Source organism: Betta splendens, chromosome 10 (genome assembly GCF_900634795.4).
Source record: "Betta splendens chromosome 10, fBetSpl5.4, whole genome shotgun sequence".
Taxonomy (NCBI): domain Eukaryota; kingdom Metazoa; phylum Chordata; class Actinopteri; order Anabantiformes; family Osphronemidae; genus Betta; species Betta splendens.
In genome coordinates, this window is record NC_040890.2 from 3,398,164 (window position 1) to 3,407,797 (window position 9,634).

Below are 9,634 nucleotides of genomic sequence, written 5' to 3' on the forward strand. Positions count from 1 at the left end.
GAGTCTCGGCCACGCAGCCGCCAGGAAGAGACGGCACATTTCATGCCGGAGGGCAAGGCTGGAGTCCTAGAAGGCCGGCGTCTGAACAAGATGCCTCCAGTGGTCCAACGCACGCGTTGGTGCTCTCCAGGCGGGCGAGGAGGCAGCGCCATCCCTGCCACAGGATGGGCCAAGGACCAGACCATCCATCAGGCAGATGAGGCAAGAGCCGGCGGGATGCCGGCACCAGTGACTGGGACAGACGTGGGACCAGAACCATAGACAAGGACGGACGTGGGGTAGGAGCCAAAACCAGGGACAAAGACCGATGAGACGACAGAACCGGGACCACTGCAGAGGGTAGATGGGAAGCCAGAGCCAGGACCAGAGACGAGGACAGACGAGCAGATGGAGCCAGGACCCCCAACGAGGCTAGACGTAGAGACGACTTCAGACGGGGAACCTGGGCGGACGCTGTTGGTGCCGGATCATTAGAAACTGAGATAACCGTGGCCGGAACTGGATCACCAGGAATCGCTGCAGATGCGGTTGGTGCCCGGCCACCAGGAGCTGCATCTGCACACACTGACCCAAAAAACACTGGAACCAGGAGCGGGGCGACCTCCTCCTGGAGGTCGGCAGGAGCTGAAGCTGGGACGACCTCCTCCTGGAGGCCGGCAGGAGCTAAAGCTGGGACGACCTCCTCCTGGAGGCCGGCAGGAGCTAAAGCTGGGATGACCTCCTCCTGGAGGCCGGCAGGAGCTGAAGCAGGGACGACCTCCCTCTGGAGGCCGCCAGTAAACGCAGCAGGGACGACCTCCTCCTGGAGGCCGCCAGGAAACGCAGCAGGGACGACCTCCTCCTGCAGGCCGGCAGGAAACACTGCAGGGACGACCTCCTCCTGGAGGCCGGCAGGAAACGCCGCAGGGACGACCTCCTCCTGGAGGCCGGCAGGAGCTAAAGCTGGGACGACCTCCTCCTGGAGGCCGGCAGGAGCTAAAGCTGGGACGAGCTCCTCCTGGAGGCCGGCAGGAACTGGAGCTGGACCGACCTCCTCCTGGAGGCCGACAAGAGCTGGAACGACCTCAACAGGGAGGCCGACAGGAGCTGGAACGACCTCAACAGGGAGGCCGACAGGAGCTGGAACGACCTTAACAGGGAGGCCGACAGGAACTGGAACGACCTCAACAGGGAGGTCGACAGGAACTGGAACAACCTCAACAGGGAGGTCGACAGGAACTGGAACAACCTCCTGCTGAAGGCCGACAGGGGCTGGTTCAACCTCAACAGGGAGGTCGACAAGAGCTGGTTCGACCTCAACAGGGAGGTTGACAGGAACTGGAACGACCTCCTTCTGGAGGCCGACAGGAACTGGAACGACCTCAACAGGGAGGCCGACAGGAACTGGAACGACCTCAACAGGGAGGTCGACAGGAACTGGAACGACCTCTACGGGGAGGTCGACAGGAACTGGAACGACCTCTACAGGGAGCTCGACAAGGACCGAGGCCTGGTTTGGCTGGCAAGAGGTGCACACTAGCTGGCATAAAGCTGGAGCTTGGGCTTGACGTGGCTGAGCTGGAGCTTGAGCGTGACGTGGCTGAGCTGGAGCACAAGCATGACATGGCTGAGCTGGAGCTTGAGCTTGAGCGTGGCCCGGTGGCTGAACTGAGGCCAAGGCAGGACTGGGTGCAAACGAAGGCGCAGACTGAGTCGTCGACTGTGACGCAGAAGTCGATGCAGGCTGCGACGCAGGAACCGATGCGGACTGAGGCGCAGGAACCGATGCGGGCTCTGACGGTGGCTCAGTGAACCCCAGGGCCTTGCGCAGTGCAGGCTTTCTAATGATGAGCGCGGTTGCTTCACGGTGCTCCTTGGTGACTGGGTCGGTCGCTGCCTCAGCGGAGTTCAGGTAATGGGCAAACAGGAACAGGACTGGAGGGGCACATTGAGCACGGATCTGCTGGAAGATGCTGTCCGGAATGCCTGTGATGGAGGTGGGGATGTCGTCTGGTAGAGCGAGGAGGCCCTCTGCTGGAGGAGAGGGTTGCTTGGTTACCAAGACCGAGGCCTCTGGGGCCTGAGCCCTGGATCTGTGCTTTCACCGGCGTCGTCCAGAACGCCGATGACTGAAGGTGGACTCTCTCTCCTCATCCGCCGTGACTGACGCAGAAGATGGGGCCAGGGTATGAACTAGATCAGACTGACCAGCGTCTGGGACGAGAGCTTGGCTCGACTTAGCGGTGACAGGAGAGTGAGCTTGGCTCAACTGAGCGGCGACAGGAGAGTGAGCTTGGCTCGACTGAGCGGCAACAGGAGAGTGAGCTTGGCTCGACTGAGCGGCGAAAAGGACGTGAGCTTGGATCGACTGAGCGGCGACAGGAACGTGAGCTTGGCTCGACTGAGGGGCGACAGGAACGTGAGCTTGGATCGACTGAGCGGCGACAGGGACCTGAGCTTGGCTCGACTGAGCGGCGACAGGAACGTGAGCTTGCTTGCCTGAGCGGCAGCAGGAGCGTGTGCTTGAGCTGACCCAGCTGCAACAGAAATGTGAGCTTGATCTGATGGAGCAGCGACAGGAACGTGAGCTTGATCTGATGAAGCAGCGACAGGAACGTGAGCATTATCTGAAAAAGCAGCGACAGGAACGTGAGCTTGATCTGACGGAACGGCGACAGGAACCTTCCCCGGCAAAGCGGGAGCAGCTGTTGAGACGCTGGCTCCCTCCGCACTGACTGGAGTCTCTCAAAAAGCGTTGGCACTCCGGGGTAGTCAAGACACCAGAATTCCTCCTCCAGGATCCCAATAGCCTGCTTTATGATGCAGAGCCGGACCTTCAGACTGGGGGCTTCCGCATTACCCTTTGCGAGCTCCCCGAAGCACGAGCGGAGGTCCTCTGGCAGACTCGGGCAGGTAAAAACCATCGCAACTGCGCGTTGTCCACGCACACAAAAACAAAATCAGCTACTGACCTTAAACAGATGCAGGGCGCCGGCTGGGTCCGAGTCTAGCCAGATTGTACTGTCACGGAAATGAGTGAGAAACGTGACTAAGTGACGTGACCTGTGACACTATGTATCTCACAACCCTCACAAATGTAAACAATATATAGAGGTAGTTAGATCAGCTTTAATGGTGTTTAGAGAAAACACGTTTTCAATTTAGCTTTAGTGTTGGTTTGTTAAATCTTGGCATGACATTATTGACCTCCTTACTGTCAGGTCGCTCAAATTCTGCTCAGAGGGCCAGTGGGACAGGGATGTTCACAAGGTCCTTCATATAACGACCTGGGACCAGCAAAACTTTATTGAAGATGGTCTCCATCACATTTTCCACATAATCTGCACCATAACACGAGAATTACTAATTACCCGTCAACAGACTAAAATGTCAAAATAAGTTGACCAACTGCATACAGAGTAAAAATATAGACAATAATATAGATCAGATTATGAATTCCCAAAACTACTGAAATTTGAAATGCAAAATCTCTGTCAAATAAAACTGCCTATTGGCCAACAAATTATCAAACTGCTGTTAAATGTACATACCTTTGCTCCTGAGGTGAGCAACAACTCTTCTACAAGGTAGCCGCGTGTCCACAGCCTGCAGTGGTGTGTCAGTTTGAGAAACAACCTCCTCGCGTTTCGGTAGCTAGGATGCGTCAGCCTGTATAAAAAACAAAACAAAAACATTGTCACATTTACAGCTACAGTAGATGACTAGATAACCATCACATACGAGAAGACAGCAACAACATATATGTTAGACTTAGATAGAACTTGCCATAGCATAAATTCACAGCTCTACTTGGACTACGACATACACATGACAGGCTCGGTAGTAATTAGAAACACAGCTGACTCCCACAACTTACTATTGCAGCCAAACCCAAGTTGTATTGAACGTCATGTGGAGGCTAGTGCTAGCCGCTAACGCTAGCCGCTAACGCTTGTAATGGAAAAATTGTGCCTTTGTGCTGTTTCTTATCCAACACAGTCGTCATGTGCTGGTTAGGTGCAATACTGAACATTTAGATACAAAAGATGAGATTTGAAAAAGCAAAACTATCAAAACTAAACCCCTAAAAAGAAACAAAAGAGAGATGAAAGTAACAAAAAGAAAGGAGATAACAACTCTGGGGAAGAATTGTTTGCACTCTGCCACACACACCACACACCACACACACACCACACACACACATATCATTTCAAGAGCAAATGCTCCCATTGTTTCTGCTCCCTATTCTAATGCAGAACTGAGCGCGATGAGGGTAAATCCGGATCTGGACTCCTTTTCCACCGACAGCAGAAGAACCAAAGGAAAAGAAGCGCCTGACCAACAACCAGAAGCCAGTGTGGAAGCTCTGACACCACAGCAGCTGGAGGATACAGACCACAGCATGGACGCCTCACCGACTCCCACAACGTCTGCAGCCATCACGTTCTGGGCTCATCAGACTCACCAGCTACTACAAGCGTGTGTGTCTGACACAGACACCTGCTTATGACAATCATCAAAGAAAAACAAGGAAAGAGCAACAGGAGAGAAGACGTGCTCTGACACAGACACTGGTTCAAACAACAGGAGAGGCTTCAGACGTGATCGGCCCAATAGAGCTGCATCCGAGGATCCAGGAAAGGTCTGTCATCGAGGAACAACTGTCCCATCTACGTCAGGCTTCACCCACTGGCGCTCACACCAGACTGATGGTTGGGGAAGGAGGAAGGTGACGGTTCCTTTTCACGTGACATAGAAGACGGTACCGCAAACACACACACACATTCATACACGCAATGAAGAAACACGCTTACAGCTGATACACGCTTAAATTGATGTTCATGCTTATCTGCTCACAATGAAGAATCGCTTTTTGCTCAAAACATCCCACAGAGTGATTTTCAAATGATGACAAACAGCTAAATGACAACTGCTGCATGACTTTACAGTCTGATGGGTTTAAACTATTTTAACTTGCAACAAATTCAGTATTAAAATCCTCCATGTTTCTAAAAAGATTTGTGCACACTATAGGTTTTTCTGGCCAGAACAGATGATTAATGACTATTAAAGGGAAGATGAGAATTAGAGAGAAGTAATAATAATTACTGTACGTACCAGACTATTGAAGAAAAACTTACTGTTTCACTGTCTTGTGCAGCATCTTCAAGACACCTTAAGATTTATTTTTGCTTTCAAACTTATGCCCAGTTAAATTCTTAGGAAGAGATCTCATGTGTAGTTTAAGTATTTGTTTGATTTCCACTCCAGACGGAGTGCAGGTTACGTCTACAGACATTCTAAATAATCCCTCTTTTGTTGGTGTTAACTTCAGCTCAGCTGTGCTCCTATCATTGGCTGCTGAGGTGGGGCTGTAACTGAGGCCCTCACACAGGCTGCATCACAGCTTGTTTCCCCATGTGATAAGACCTCCAAAGACGCATCTGACCTGTCCTGTACAGCACATGTGTCTTCTGGTCCTGAAGACAGGTTTGAAGAGTTATGATTTCACACACACACTGACAAACTGACCTCAACTTCCCTCTTTTGGGATGAACACAGATCTGCGCTTGCGATTTCTTTTACTAATGAACAAAAAGATTTTTGATTTTTATTCTACAGTTACACACGCCCCTCTGTGAAAACATGATGGAGACAGATGCAGGACGTGGCTCCTTTTGTGAACAGATGTCAACGGGGTGGAGACTGGTGAACGACTTCCGACCCCATGTGACGTATTTACCTACTTTGCATACTTTATCATTTTTTTTATTCTGCCCGTCATGCTCAACAAACACTGAACTTGGTACCACTGCATTCTAATGACACACACTACATTTTTTTAAATTTATTTTTCAGAGGATGCTCTGACCCAACACTCAGCCTTACAGGAAGCTCCTGCTTCCCTGTGGCTCACACACAGACATGATGTAGGTTTGATCAGAGGATGTGAACCAGTGGTCATCACACCTAAATCTGACCACAGACCATGTAAACAACAACACCCTCTTAAAGGAAGCCATAGATGGCGTTACTGCAGACACCACTAAGCTACTGAAACATTGGATGCTACAGGCCACAAAGAGCCCGTCTAAATTACAGTTTGTTCAGCCAAAATTTATTTTTCTGGTTCATTGTAATTACAGCTGATGGCAAATCCATCTCACCCAACAGAGTTAAAGCAAATTGAAACCTGTCTAAACCGTGCACGTATAAATTGCTGATGTCTTTTCTAGGTTTTTGTTCTTATTGTAGGAACTTCATTCCTAACTTTACTGTCTCTGAGGCCCCATTCAGGGTTCTGATGCAAACGTCTTCATCGTCCACTTCTTGTCTCACGTGGACGTCTGAGGCTGAACAACGTTCACCGAACTCATGCTTGCCCTTCATTCGGCTCCTACTTTAGGTCTTCCTGATCTGACCCTACACAACCTTTCACTCAAACAGTGGATGAGAAATCAGGTTGTACGACTTCTATTCTTTTGTCCTCATACTGTCTTTGTTTCTTTTGGAATAGATCACATCTTTCTACAGCCCGATGGCTTAAATGCAACACCATCTTGCTCAACATGCTGAACATTACTATCAAGATGTTATCTTGAAGCCTGGCGCTTTGCTAAGACTCTACTCTGCTCAGGCTGCAGAGCTGATCGTGTTGGCTGAAGCTAGTAAACCAGCAGAAGGAGAGGCTGTTACCATCTACACAGACTCCACAGATGCTCTGTGGAAGCATAGGAAGTTTTAAAGTCTGATTGCAAACTTATCTTACATCATGATAAGGTTCTGCTTTGCTGGACGTAGTTCTGCTACCTACAGCTATTGCTGCATGTAACTGTCCCACACACCATCAGTGATGACTTTGTTTCTGCCAATATGCAGATGCAGACGCTGCTGCGATGGTCGCTGCCCAGAAACCCCCTCCTCCTCCTGATCCTTGTTTCCTCTCTCCAACTCTCTCTACCCTTTCCTTCCTCTCTCTCTCTGTGCTTTAAACATTTTCTACCTCACAGGAACGCAGACTCTGGCAGACAAATGGTTCCACCTGTAGCCATGGAGTCTGGTTTGGGCCTGACGACAAGCCGTGCCGCCCAAACACTTTTACCCCACAGTTCAGATTTCCCAACAGGCGACAGGACCATTACACACCATCCAACCAGGGGACTGGGTGATCGTTAAGGAGTTCAGGAAGAAGCACTGGAACTCCAAATGGTGGCGAGGCCCCTTCCAGGTCCTTCTGACGACCCACACGGCTGTGAAGATCGCAGAAAGAGTGACTTGGATCCACTCCATCCAGGAAGGTTCCGGATCCAACAGACGACCCTTCATCTACACCACATGGAGAATTCACCACTAACGAAAAGAACTGAGAACGATGACCCTCGCTGTGCTCACATACGCACTGAGGCGAGGCTGCGTTGACCGTTCAGCTAAAGGTGTGAGCCAAGCGCCGCCTGAAGCTGCGCCGGTGAATCACACTATCAGACCATACATCTACACACACGCTCCTGAGAAAACACATACACGAGCAGCCTTGAGTTGCCGACGCTGGACGACGTGTAGACTCTTCACATCACGGGAGTGACAGTGACTCAGACGACATTGGGAGGTGTCTCTGTGATCACAACCTGAAGAACTCCAACGGAAAATCAATGTGTCAACACACAGGTTGGAAACAATCTAACGCTACTGTTCAACAGGACAAAGCAGATTGTTACAAGATATCAATTGTAACCATGTTGTGTTAGACTTCATTTTATGTTACTCTGATTATTGCCCTCATCATATGATGTTTCCATAACTTTACACACTATTTTTGAATGAGAAAATTTCACAACAACCCTGAGTTTAAATATCCTAAAGTTGATTTGGTGTTTGAATTGCTCGCAATCACTTTATTCACTGCTACAATTAGTTTTTATCCTTCATCTACAGATGACAGACAACACAAGCAACAATATGCATCATCATTCTGGTTTAATCCCTGATTCTCCTATTCTTTCTAGACGTAAATCTACAATTAAAGATCTGAAAGTTATCCCACTGGTTAGAGGTCTCATCATGCGTGCGACCTCAGCAACACTCTTGTATCAAATGACACAATGCATGTTCAAAAAACCCCAACTCTAATTCTGATACAAATACGATTATTGGCTTATTTTCTTCACATGCTTATACAGAGGTTATTCTTGTATAACTACCGACTTAAACAGCTCCCAACCTTTTGTCCCTAAGTTACTTGCATTTTATGTGAAGGTGTATTTTTGAATCTTGATGAGTTAATACACTTTTATTTACACTATTATTTTAGTGTTTGATTAATGTGTAATCAAAAGGGGGGAATGTAATGGAAAAATTGTGCCTTTGTGCTGTTTCTTATCCAACACAGTCGTCATGTGCTGGTTAGGTGCAATACTGAACATTCTTACACAAACAACTACTCTCTTGCGCCCTGTCGTACATCAAGTCTAAACATCTGATGTTCCAATTGATTGACTAATAATTTATGATATATGTCTGTCTTTTACACCCGGACTCTGGCTCCATCCTATCTGACTCCCCACCAGACCCAAGGCTGTTAAAGCGAATGCATGTTGTCTTGGAAGCTTGGTGTTCCTGCCTTTGGATAACAAGACATGATGATGCAGAAGTGAGAAAGCAAACATTCTCACTCACAGCGAGATAAGGGGGCGCAAACAATTCCATTGCTGCAGAGAGACATTTCACCAGAGCAAGAGAAAGGGGTTACAAGGCAGAAGAAGAGCCGAAGATCAGGGCAGACAAGACAGGCAGGGATAGTCAGGCTCAGAGTCGGTGGTCAAAAACGGGGTACACGAAACACGGCCGGACAGGATCAATGAACTGGACTACTACGGGAACACACATACGACGATCTGGCAGAGAACTAAATACACAGGTGGTGGTTAAATACAAAGTGGCTTGATTATTGATAAAGTGCAGGTGTGGATAATGACCAGGTGAAGCAGGGACAGCTGTGACAAGACATAAACCGGAAGTGAAGCTCGAGCAGAAACAGAAACCAGGAGGCTACCAAAATAAAACAGGAAACAACTAGAAACAGAACCCAGATCGTGACAGTCCGAGGCATCCACCTCCACCACGAACTGACGGCTAGGATCAGGCATGTGCAGGACAGGAGGCGTGGTGAAGGCAGTCTTGAGTCGCTGGAAGGCAGTCTCAGCTTCAGGCGACCACTGGAAAGATACCTTAGACAAGGTTAGGTTATGGAGAGGTGCGGCTATGGAGCTAAATCTATGGATGAACCGGCAATAGAAATTGGCGAAGCCTAAGAACCGCTGGACATCTCGGCGGCACTGAGGTTGCGGCCATTCGGCGGCGGCCATTCGGCGGCGGCCATTCGGCGGCGGCCATTCGGCGACGGCCTGCGTCTTGGCTGGATCCATCTGGATGCCCTCAGGGGTAATTTTGAATCCTAAAAAGGAGATGGTGGTGGCGTGAAACTCGCACTTCTCAGCTTTGACGAATAGGCTGTGTTCATAGAGCTTCTTTAGGACTTGACGGACACGATCCCGGTGTTCTTCTGCGGTGTGAGAAAAAAACTAAATATGGTCGAGGTACACGAAGGCAAAGAAGTTGATCATGGGGCTCAATATGTCGTTAACCATGGCCTGGAAAA